Source organism: Osmerus eperlanus, chromosome 8 (genome assembly GCF_963692335.1).
Source record: "Osmerus eperlanus chromosome 8, fOsmEpe2.1, whole genome shotgun sequence".
Classification (NCBI taxonomy): Eukaryota; Metazoa; Chordata; class Actinopteri; order Osmeriformes; family Osmeridae; genus Osmerus; species Osmerus eperlanus.
In genome coordinates this window covers 6,624,668-6,636,684 of record NC_085025.1, presented here as the reverse complement: position 1 = coordinate 6,636,684, position 12,017 = coordinate 6,624,668, and the positions used below count along the sequence as shown (strand labels likewise).

General features: G+C 45.6%; 1 protein-coding gene across 6 annotated transcripts in view; it reads right to left on the bottom strand.

The window, feature by feature from the left end:
- The window catches only part of dlgap2b (discs, large (Drosophila) homolog-associated protein 2b), a 52,463-nt gene that overhangs the window by 36,550 nt on the left and 3,896 nt on the right, over nucleotides 1-12,017 (bottom strand). The window lies entirely within an intron of this gene.

Genomic DNA, 12,017 nt, shown 5'->3' with positions numbered 1-12,017 from the left:
GCTTCTTCCCCTCTAATTACTGTACTCATCATAGTGCCTTGTTGTAGAGTGTTTATCCAGATGCAAACATCGCTTCAAAACATCGATCATTATATGGTATAGTTATTTTCATTTAACCTCTGAATTGATGGTACAGTACTGGAATGGTACAGAATTACAAACAGAAGATGTCCTTGTCAGCTACACAGTCTATTCCCTACCTGCTTTCATTTCCACATGACAGGGATCCCTTCATTTCTTCTAGAAAATACATTTTGACAATCATATTATCCAAGTCAACATACCCAGGAATACCTGCAATTAGTGGAAACATATTGTTCTCAATTTTCTTGGAAGTTACATGAAGGTATGATGAAGATCTATATACCTGTTGGTTGTTTCTATGGAAACTCCTTATCTCCTAGCAACCTCAGTCTATAAGTGGTTTTATATAACCACGGTCCGTCCATTCATAAAAAAAGGGGGGGGGGAATCATCATAGACACTCTCTTGATTGAGGTCAACAGATGGCTTTAAAAGTCATAGTTACAGTACATCATCAATGAACTGCTGTCAGACATACCATCTTCCTTTATAAATCTGTAACATTGTTAGCCTATTATTGTTGTTCTGTAGACATTTGATCATAATGTTCGCAACCCACCTCCAGTGTCCCAGGCGTGAATAGACAGGTAAATGACAACCAGTGGAGGTCACAATGAGTGTCTGCAGGCGTAGAGGGTGTTCCTCTGGTGTACAGTATGGAAGGGAAAAGCACCTCCTGCATGAGAAGGGGTCTCTTTTCAAGCAGTCTACAAATAAGCATCTATGTCCAGCCACTGAGAACCAGAGGGGATCATTTCCAACAGAGCCTGAAGACTGCAACTTTCTCTTGATATGCAGGTCTGGCAAAATGTGCTACTTTAGATTCCTCTCTGCATTATGTTCTGCCCTCAATATGTTCAGCTACCTTGAGAGTCTCTGATATGATTTCATTTTGTTTGTCTCCAATATGTACGGGGGTGACACGGCGTCAAAAAAAACCACGCTTTAATGGCCTATTTCTTTCGTTCACTTGAGCAAGGCTTTCCATAGCCAATTATGGACGCTGTGCGCTTTCAGGACACTAATGGGATGGAGAGCCAGGAAGAGCTGGTTTACACATGCCTGGCTCCTGGTTCCTGCTATGGTAAGCTATAGTTCTAAAGTGGGACTTTATATCTGAGGTTTTAGAGATGATCCACATACTTCATCAGGCTTCTGTCAGGTATCGTTCCATCTGTCCTGAGCAGAGAGAGATAGAAACGCTCCACTCATACAAAAAAAAAAAACACCTGTGCTGCAGCTTGCACTGGATTATCATAGCACCTGTTTGGAATGTGAGCTGACGACTACCCACCACACACCAGACATTTGAATGCAGTAGAAACACTAATTTTAACGGATGAGGAGAGCATGGATGAAGATATAACATTACCAGAGCAGGATGTGAGTCAAACATACAGTAGGTGGGGAGGAAAACCGAGAGGCCATCTTACATGAGGCTATAAAAAGATCCTGTTTCTTGGCAGAGGACCCACGCTGCACGGCCGAACCAACAATCCTCCACTCAGCCACACACTGGTAAGTGGCCTAGTGGAATTAAAAAGTCTTTGCCCCTGGAGGGACTGAATGCTTGGGCCGTCCTCCGGGCACGACGAGAATAAGAATGAGCCCTAACTGCATTACTGCAACCTCCAAAGGTCACACCACAACCTCCAAAGGTCACACCTCAACCGGCCTTACAAAGAAGGCATATTGTATACAGTCAACGTGCCATGGTAATGTAACACAGGGCTTCTGACAGGTATTCAGAGATGGTGAGTGTGGGTGCGGGGTTGGGAAGGTAAGGGGATGGGGGGGAGATTCTAAGAATGCTACTAAAACAGTCTGAGGAGGGTGGAACAAAATACTCTGATGGTGTGGGCAGGAGAGTGGCACGTTGCTGTGGTAACCTTGTCTCACTATCAAGATAGGCTACCATGGTGAGGGAAAAAAACAACCAAAGGCTGCTTGGTGACGAGGAGCTGCTTCCAGAGCACCCAGAAAGATTCCACACAAGATTGAGCGAACAAAGAACGATTTTCTTTTTTCTTTTTATAAGTGACTGATTGCCTCATGCAGTATTTACCTTCAGACCCTACATGCACAGATAATAACAGCCACATTTCATGCACACAAAGCATCACTAACCCAGGCCTAAAAAAAAAATATTGACAAAGAACTCCTGCAGAATATATTTGAAAACATATTTGATATGTCTCGCAGTCGAGCTTCTGGAATCCTCCACTCACATACATCCTTCATTGACTCATAGCCGCTCATCCACCCGCTTGCTCTCAGACACATGAGGACGTGTGAAGCATCGGCCCTGTTGGGTGAGTCAAAGAGGTGCTGGGACTGTCTCCACCGCTTGTCACCACGAGTGTCTGTCACACGTTGCAGAGGGTGACACAGCCTCAGTCTGACCAGTATAGAGCCAGTGGAGCATCAGGCCCTGATGACAGACCACTCACACACACACGAGCTGAGACTCATTACAGATCCTGTGGTGTTGTGTGACCTTCAGAGAACGCACGCACTGAAAGCGTACTTGCACATTCGGACACACACACACGCATGCACATGTGCCGAGCCAACACACGTGCATGCATACACCCACATGCAACAGTATACAAAAGACAAGCACACACAAACACGCGCACACAAACACTCACTCACTCCATTCAATGGGTCAAAAGAAAGCAACAATCAACCCATTTACTCAATCAGGGTTGTCTCTGCACTATATTCAGCTGCAGAACACTGCTAAGTGGGCTGTAATCATATACATCAGACTCAGGAATAAGCATATATTGTATAAATTGATCAGCTATCGCTTCCCAACAGGAAGCAACAGCATTAAATGCCATCGTCATCTTTGCAGCAAGCCACTGATTTTGTCTTGAATAACAATCCTTTAAAAAGTTTACCCTGCACAGGAAAGGGATGTGGTGTTCTATTGTCATGCAATACCCAGCCCACACTGGAAAACATTACAAATGGATTTCCAGTGTCATCCTAGAATATGACGGGAGATAGGTATGCGTCTGCTGTGTCAGACAGTCAGCTATGCGTCGATCAAAGTTACAGGTCTAGTTACATGAGAGATAAATAGAGTGCCAGTGTACGTTAGGCATCAGAACTGCAGTTGGATGGGTGTACTTTAAGCTTCCCACTAACCGCTCTGTAACCATACTTCTACTGTTTTACAGTAGAAGTATGCCACTGAAGCTCTCTCTCTCTCCCTTTCTCTCTCTCCCTCTCTCTCTCTCGCTGTTTCTCATAATTGCTTCTCTCTCCCGTTCTCCATCCTATTCTTTCTACCTCAATCTCTCGCTCTCTGTCATTGTTACAGAAACTGTACTTGCTTATCTGACAGCGTGATCCTCCAAAGAGCTAGGCAATAATATAGAACTAGGCAATAATGTACATTTCACCAACCATTAAGAGATGGTGTCTGGAGAAACTCACAGCCTTGTAACAAGGCACATGCTATGTCATTTCCATTCTCGACTAGAGGTATTTACTAGGGTTACATTGACTTCAGGTATATGTTGATATTCAAAAATCCAGTACCACTGGCACAGTCATAATACACTTTATTCAATATATACTTTACTCAAATGGGAAAACAACGGGATAAAGGGAACACATTATTTTCCATTTGCTTTCAAGACATTATTATGTTTTCTCTATTGGATGTGTATGAACAGAAGCTGACAGTTGACTATCACTGAAAAAACTAACTGCACCCCACAGAAGTCCCGTGGAGTCTTCTTTGATCATTCTTGCTTCCTTGTCACCTTTCTCTTTGTTGTTAAGCTATTTTACCTCACAAAGTCTAGTCTGTCTAAGAAAAAAAGTTCTCTCCCAGAGGTATTTTGCCCTCAGACGTCCCTTTTTCCTTGTATTATGTATGTAATAACAAGGTGAGACACTCTAGTTTAATTATTGTGGCATTGCGCTCAGACACTTGTGAATCCCACTGATCAACACACTCTTCCTCACAGGAGGAATGGAATGAGAAAAGGATTACCGTACTCAGTATACTTACACCTTTCTAAATTACTGGCAAACAATGATGTCGGCCCACACCTTGCCTGGCCACTCTCCTGAATCTCTGGCCTTTGCACTGACTGCCTCCCCATTCTCAGTCTGATGAGATTAGAACTGTAGATAGAGGTTAAAAATGGTTTAATTGAGAACATAAACAAACACAGCGTAACCTTGTGTAGCCAGTCTGCATTATTGATGTGCAGTGTTATACTTCAAGCGAGAGCATGAAGACAGCGCTTGCCTATCAAAGCCTTTATCTGGACTTGTTTTGGGGCTGGATCCTGGTGTGTGCCACACATATTGATTTTACTGCAGGGCAAGCGATTTATCAGTATTACTTGGGGACTTTGAACTTAGATCGTTTACATAAAGTATAAGACAATGCGGCCTGTTTTTAATTGGATGGACCTCATCTAGGCTCGCAGCACATTGACAGGCAGGCACAAGCATGCAGTCGGACACACACAAACACACACAAACACACACACACAATTCAGCGTGAGCTCACTTACAACTGAGCCACTGGGTAATTAGCTAAAACCAGTTTTGTGGTCTGATAAAGTAAAAGGGATGCCTGCAGGGAGGATGAACAGTGTGTTTTTGGCTCCAATGGAGCACTGAGATGGATGAGATACCAACCCCATCTACAAACCTCAGAGGAGACGAGAGCAGAGCAGAGGAGAAGAAAAGGAGAAAAAAGCGGAGGAGTAAAATGAGGAATGGAGAGGAGAGACAGAGAAACAAGAAAAGTAGGGAGGTTTAAACCGCAATCAAGAGAGTTATCACTTGTCTTCCATTTCGAGGGCCCGTGTACAGAGCCCATAAGACTGAGCCCATCCTCACCAGGTGCTCTGCTCTTCTTTACCAGCTAGTTTGACAGCTTCCTCAAAGACGTGGAAGCTGGACCTCTGCCAGACCTTTATGAGCTGAATCTCATTTGGCTGTGCCTCTGTGTGCTCTGACAACAGCCTGTTCATAAATGCAGCAACACAGAGGAAGGAAGTCAAGATAAAGACTAGACATTGTGACATCAGCAGTCGCTGGGGCTGCTCTAGCCTGTCACTGGTGGATTGTTTTTACCTTTACTGGATTGTGTCAAAGCATGACAAAAATAAAACACCCTCCTAATTTTCACTCAAAATCATATCAAATTGAGACAGGGTTGCCCCGGCTATAGGCACTATGGTAGTGCATAACTAATGGTCCTTACCACAGCTAGACCCATACCGACTCCAGTACTGCACCTCTACATGCACAGTATCTAATACATGTTATATTTAACGTATAGGCTAGCAGTGTGAATGTGTCCTTGAACAAACATCTCTCCCACCTACCCCTGGGTACAGCCCCTCCCCTCTGATAGCTCATCAAGCCATCAGCCCTGGGGGCGGGAGAGGTTAATGAGACCCATGACTCGTCACTGTGGGGGATATACCCTCCAAAGGGGGGTAACCTAATGTTGAAACAAAAACATGTGATGTCACAATGTTAGATGGACTGCTTCCCTGTTTGGGAGTATTGCACGGTTGGGTCAAATGGAACTGACTACCATGTCTATGTCTATGATTTTTTGGTTTCTTTTGTGGAAGCAGACTGCTCATGGACCAGACTTGAGATCAGCAAAGATCCAGTGATCGCAGCAGTATTGGGGATGGTTAAGCTCAGATACTAATCAGTCTCTCCCCAAAACGTTGGGGAGAGACTGCCACTAACAGTAATGGTCTAACAATGAAATCTCATGACTAAAGTTCTGTACAGCCAATGAGAATAATGCCCTTAGCTTTGCAATTGTGAGAACTTCCGAAAATATGAAAGCATTTTACAGCTCAGTGACAGACAGTGAAATAGAGAGAGTGAACGAGAAAGAGAGAAAGAGAGATTGTGTTCAGCTTGCACACGTCCACAGCGGGATAACAAGGAACTTAGCCTTCACAGTTGCTTTTTTTGGATGTGGCTATCCTTCGCCAAAATGCTGAAACCGGTTGCTAGGCAACGCCAAATATGTCAGCAGCAGGGACAGATAGTGAGGTACCTCTTCTTGCTTACAACTTTAGTCTTCTCCACAAAGAGGGAGCACAGCCTGTAGGTCAGGAAATGACATAGGCACGACAGAATTGAGGCAAGCTAAAACATTGTTCCCATTTTCAGTGACTTAATCATGACTGAAACAACGTTACATAACAGAAGAATGCAGGGATGACAGATACTACAGCAGTGACTCACTGTCACCTCACAAATTACCCAGCAGCAAACATCTAAACAACAGGGCTACAATGTGCACAAAGCATGTTGGCATTTTAATGGGCCATAAACACGATGTTTAACGCCACATAAAAAAATAACAATATCCATTCATTCCACACACTGCCCACATATTGCTCCGTCCTTTCTCTATGCTAATTATCGCTGCAGTCTTAAAAAAAAAAGAAAAAGCGAAGCGACCCATCTAAATTTCATCAGATCTTTTTTAATCTGGTCTTGTCATGAGACATTCCCATGCTCTGGCCTCCCACTCTGATCTTGTTGGTGTGAATCTTTTCAGTTCCTCTTGCTCAGGGCTTGGCAAGGATAGGCTGCGATGGATTGTGGGCGGCGTGCGGCGTTCAGTTCTCGGCTTGTCACAGCGCGAGGAGATAAGGGGGTGAAACTGCGGTGACCTCTGCTGTATCCCTGCCCCGCTCGCCGCTGTGGCAGAGAGCAGGGGAGCTGGATCTCTGGAGAGCTCAGGGGGCAGAAGGTGATGGGTCCCTGGGATCACACCCACAGGTTCTCCAAGGGAGACACTTTACAGTAGGAGCCCGGGAACAGGGGAGAGGGCGAGCAGAAACAATGGGGGGTGGGGAGAAGAGAAAGGGTTAGGAAAAGAGAGTTAGAGAGAGTATGTTGGAGCGAGGGGGTTGGAGAGAGGGGGAGAAAGGGAAAGAGAGGTATATGGTTAGGAAAGAGGACTGGAGGGAGAGCGGAGGAGAGGGAAGTAAGCTAGACAGATGACAGTTTGAGAGAGAGGGAGATACTTAAGGCCTGAATTCCCTGACAGCAGCTCTAGAGCAGATGTCAGGTGTGTTTACTCTTTCCAATGCTTGAAGCCTGAATGAGACGCGTATTGTCAGGTTGAACCTTTCTGATCCCAGGGGTCTAGTCTCACAGTGCTGTTTGGCCCTGGGAGGAAACGCCTGGACAGAAATGCCAGTGCAGTGAGAATGCAGCCTATGGACAAAGTGTTGCGTGATGCTAGTCTTTCATGTCAGTCAACAACTCAAATACTGTACTATAGATACTGCACACACACACACATTCACACACACAAACACCCCCTGTACTGTAGTGTTCTGCTCTCTGTACAGCTCTCTGCTCTCATATACTAACACACACACACAACACAATCTACAAGCTTCCAATGCTTGTGACCCAAATCTGAGATCAAAGGAAGAATCCACCTTTCAGGCTAGAATCCCAACTGGGGAAAAAAAAAAACACTTCTATTTGTGCCCCGACGACATGTTCCTTTCCTGTGTACTGCACTGAACATGCAGGCATCTCTCAGGGCCACCCCGAGCACTGCTCTATTTTGGGGAACAGGAAATCATACAAAATTCCACAATCACTGACTTGTACAGTAAATGTAATGTGAGTGAGAGTTCTTTTGAAATCCTGAGCTTGAAGTACTACAGTAGCACATCTCCTGTAACCCTTTGGATTTGGCAACATGAGATGAATAAGCAACACGAGGATCCAGCACCAGAGAGGACCAGCTCATCCAGGACAGCCGGCCAGGAAGCCAGGCTGGCAGAGCTCCCCTCACTCTCGCTGCTCAGCTGTGGCCCCTGGCCCTCTGCCCTCAGGTCAGAGTTACTCTCTACCCAGAAAACAGTGGTTCCCAGAGCAGCAGATGGTGGATACATGATAGGCTGTCATCCCTCATGACCAGTGTTGTGTGGCAGGGAGATGTGTGTGTGTGTGTGTGTGTGTGTGTGTGTGTGTGTGTGTGTGTGTGTGTGTGTGTGTGTGTGTGTGTGTGTGTGTGTGTGTGTGTGTGCGTGCGTGCGTGTGTGTGTGGTAAACCGAGTCGGTAGGAGAGGACGGAGACAGTAACAAACATAATGTTCTCAGCAATATGTTTGTTTCAACTGCGCTACTGCTGGCAGAAAGAGAGAGAGAGGGAGAGAGGAAGAGGGAGAGAGATAAGGAAAGAGAGAGAGATGAAGGGGGAGAGAGGGAGAGAGAGAGCGAGGAGAATCAGACTTTGAGGTTTCAGACTTAGTCTAATGTTCCAGAAAAGTGGCTCAGAAATCACAGTAGGGTGGTGGAGGGTGTTTTGGTTTCCACATTAGACCTCCCAGACCAGCCGTTGTTGCCCTTATACACACCCACACACACACACACACACACACCATCCTGAATAGACCTGGGTCAGTCAGAGAGATCAATTACATTTAAGTGTTTGAAAGCAATGAGTGCACAGGATTTGCCTTACAGAGGCAATTTCTAGTTATGTAATAAGTGTCTGATTACAGAGACTTTACACATCACAATTGTATTTTAACAGATGTGTCTGCAGTGGGTGGGTGTAGCAAGATGTGCTCCTTTGCAGTTGGCAAAACACGTGTTTTCTGATTGGTAATTTGCATGCGTACGGACACATAAGTTTAGCTTTTCGAAACTTTTGCATCCGTATTTCTGTAGAAAAATCCACCATTTTGAAAATGTACAAAGTTAAACGCACTCATAAGGATTGCATAGACATGCCACGCAGTCCACACATATATGCAACAGTGTGAACCAGGTGTTAGGGGTATTTGATTTCTCCACACTCACTTACTGAGGCAAAGCAGTACTAATGAGGGTCCTGATGACGTCAGAGATGGTTAACCCCCGACCCCACGCTTTCACCATGATGATGCCCCCTTTCCCCGTCTCCTGTAGCTAGGCAACATCAGCCTGCCGCAACCTTGCAGGGTAGAGCGTCTGAGCACAAATGGTCGTCACGTATTTTAGCACAGTTCAGAGGGCTAATGCCTCAGACAGAGGAGGGGGTGGTGTGTGTGACCATCAGAACAGGACGCTGAAACACGTCAGAGCTGAGCATCAAACCCGACTGAACAGGCCAGCCTCTGGGCTGCCATTCCTGGGGTCTGGTGGTCATCTCTTTGGTATGACTTTGCAGCTTAGCAATTATGATAACATCCTAATCATTTGTAACACAGATATTAATGAACATTGAATTTGCCAAATCAGTTCCTGACACTTTTATGCATAGATGTGTTATTCAGCCAGCTTCTGCCCTCTTGACATTAAGCAGATGTCTACACAGCCAATTAGTGTTGAAATCTGGGGCTGGGAACCTGTGTTATCGGAGCATACCACGGTGTGTGCGAGCGAATGTGTGTGCATGTGTGTGTGCGTGCATGTGTCCACATGGGGTGCACACCTAAATCAAGCTATCATAGTCCCTGGACACCAATGACAACAAGCCTGCAGGGAACAAGCGTAGGCCAGCTAGGGTTCACTGACCTCCACTGTCGGATTACCTGGGGTCACTGTCCAGCCAGCCGGTACAGAAATACACAGATACACTGAGATAACCAAGAAGTATGTCTCACTGGTGTCTGTGTCTTTCATCAGTATCACTTCCTCACTGACATGCCCTTTCATTGGTTCAATCTTGCGTCTCTTACTTGCAGGTGACCACCTCGTTAGCAATCAACACTACGAAATAACAATGCTGAAATGTCACACTAACCTTGCTATAATATCTCAGTTACATAGCTAGAACATTGCAGTCAAGTTCATTGCTAGAACGTCATAGCAACGTAGCTGGAAACCACACATTCCAGGAACATTTCTGGATGGTTCTAGCTGTGTAATGTTGCTGGGAGGTTCCAGCAGTTTGGTGGCAACCCACAGACTTCTGCTCTTCTCCCAGTGTTCCCAGCATGTTACTGAGAGGGCACAGGTTGTAAAGTACTCAGCTGTGGGGGGGGCTCCACCCTCACAGAGCCAAGCAGGGGGCACAAAGCACACACTATCATAACCAGCCAAAGGGCCCCGGTGGAGCACAAGGTCAAGGTCACCAGTTGTATACCAGACTAACTTTATCTGGATAAAAATGCTAGTTAGTTGTATCTACTGGCTCTTGTTTGCTTTTCTGACCAAACATATCTTGCTAAAAAGTTGTCAGGCACTATTGTGTAAAGACAAAATGATGAATTACTGAACCAGCCATACCGGTTCTAAACACCATTTACATTGACTTTCCTATTCCCGTATGAGTTCTCTAGTTAAGTTTGGCACAGAATTGCATTAGTTTCCCAAATCAATGGCCCAATTCTGTGTGTTTGTGTGTGTGTGTGTGTGTGTGTTAATGCACATGTTACCATGCATGTGCTGTGCTCACCTGCCAAACCAACCAAGCAAGCTTAGCCCTAGTCACAGAGGCCGGCATTACCAGTGAGGATGTGTGTGTGTGTGACATCCTGGATGAGTCTGACACCTTTGCCATCAATGACCGGCAGGCTCTGTGACACTAGCTCGAGACCAAGCCAGAGGTGGAGATGATAGCCCACACACATGAACACACGCTCACTTCCGATCCCCAGCCCGATCCCATAAGCCCCCTCTTTCCCCCCAGTGTAGTGGCTGTCAGCCCCCTAGTTCTCCACAGGATAGACCTGCACACACAGGCAATCCTATTATCTCCTGGGGAGCAGTTCAATCTACATGATGCCAAAAGGAGAAAGAAAGAACAACACTAATCGATTTCATGCTTGGCGAGAGCCCGATTAAAGCAACACAGGTCGATGCCGTAGTTTCTTCTTTTGAAGATATGAATTTCCAAATCGTGGGTGATGAGCAGCTACGAAATCCTTTTGTAGACTTCCATATGTTAGCTTGAAAATCAGACATCTGACCACTAAGATACCTTCCCAAAATCCCAAGTACCCCCTCGACCCCAGCACCACGATAGGCAGGTAATCCTTTGAAAACTCAGGCAAAACAACTATTCAAATACATTATTGACTGGAGTGAGGGGAGAGGGATTGTTCTGCAGGGCTTCCCCCATTCTAGCACCCGCATCCCTCGCTGTGTCTGTCAAGGTCTGCATTGCATTACTCAGGCAAAAAAAACAGAAAGAAGACACCTTTTTCACAGCTCCCTCGCTCACCTCAGGACCTCAATCCCCTGGTGGCTGTTTATGGAAACCAAGACTCATTATTCTAGAGGAAGCTGTCCTGCTTGGTCTGCAGCCCTACAGGGTCGAGCTAGGGTCGTTTCCTTTACCTCGGATCTTGCCACATGTCTAGGAGGGTCACAGTCTGAGCGTCACTAGTACAGCTGTGAGTCATCGAAAAAAACATACTTTGGCGAGCTGCGTCGTCCGAAATATCCCAAATGCATGAACAAGTACATAGAGGGCACAGAAACACATTTGGCTGGTCTATGATTCATTCAATAATTGTTTCAGACTCTCCCATGAAACAGACAAGTCAGAGTCTGGAAGCCTTTGTGTCATTTGTCATTACCAGACCTAAATAGATCCATGCGTCCCAGCTTTTCACATAGAGACAGAGCAGTGAAGGGAAGTCTGCTCTTGTTCCACATCAGAGGAGGAGATACCAGCAGGAGAAGACCAGAATCTCTCCCCCTCCTATCCATACATGCATACACACTTAGTTACTGTACATTACTTTCCATACTGTACACTTACTTTGCATCCAAGCATTCACATACTTACTGCATGTACTGTATGAGTGTATACACTCACACGAACATATTGGCAGTTATTCATTATACACTAAAACCCACCTACGCAATGGAGCCCACCACTGCACACACATAGATGCACGTTCAAACACACTCTCACAGAAACACACACACAAATAACCCTTCTCTAAACAAGTCCA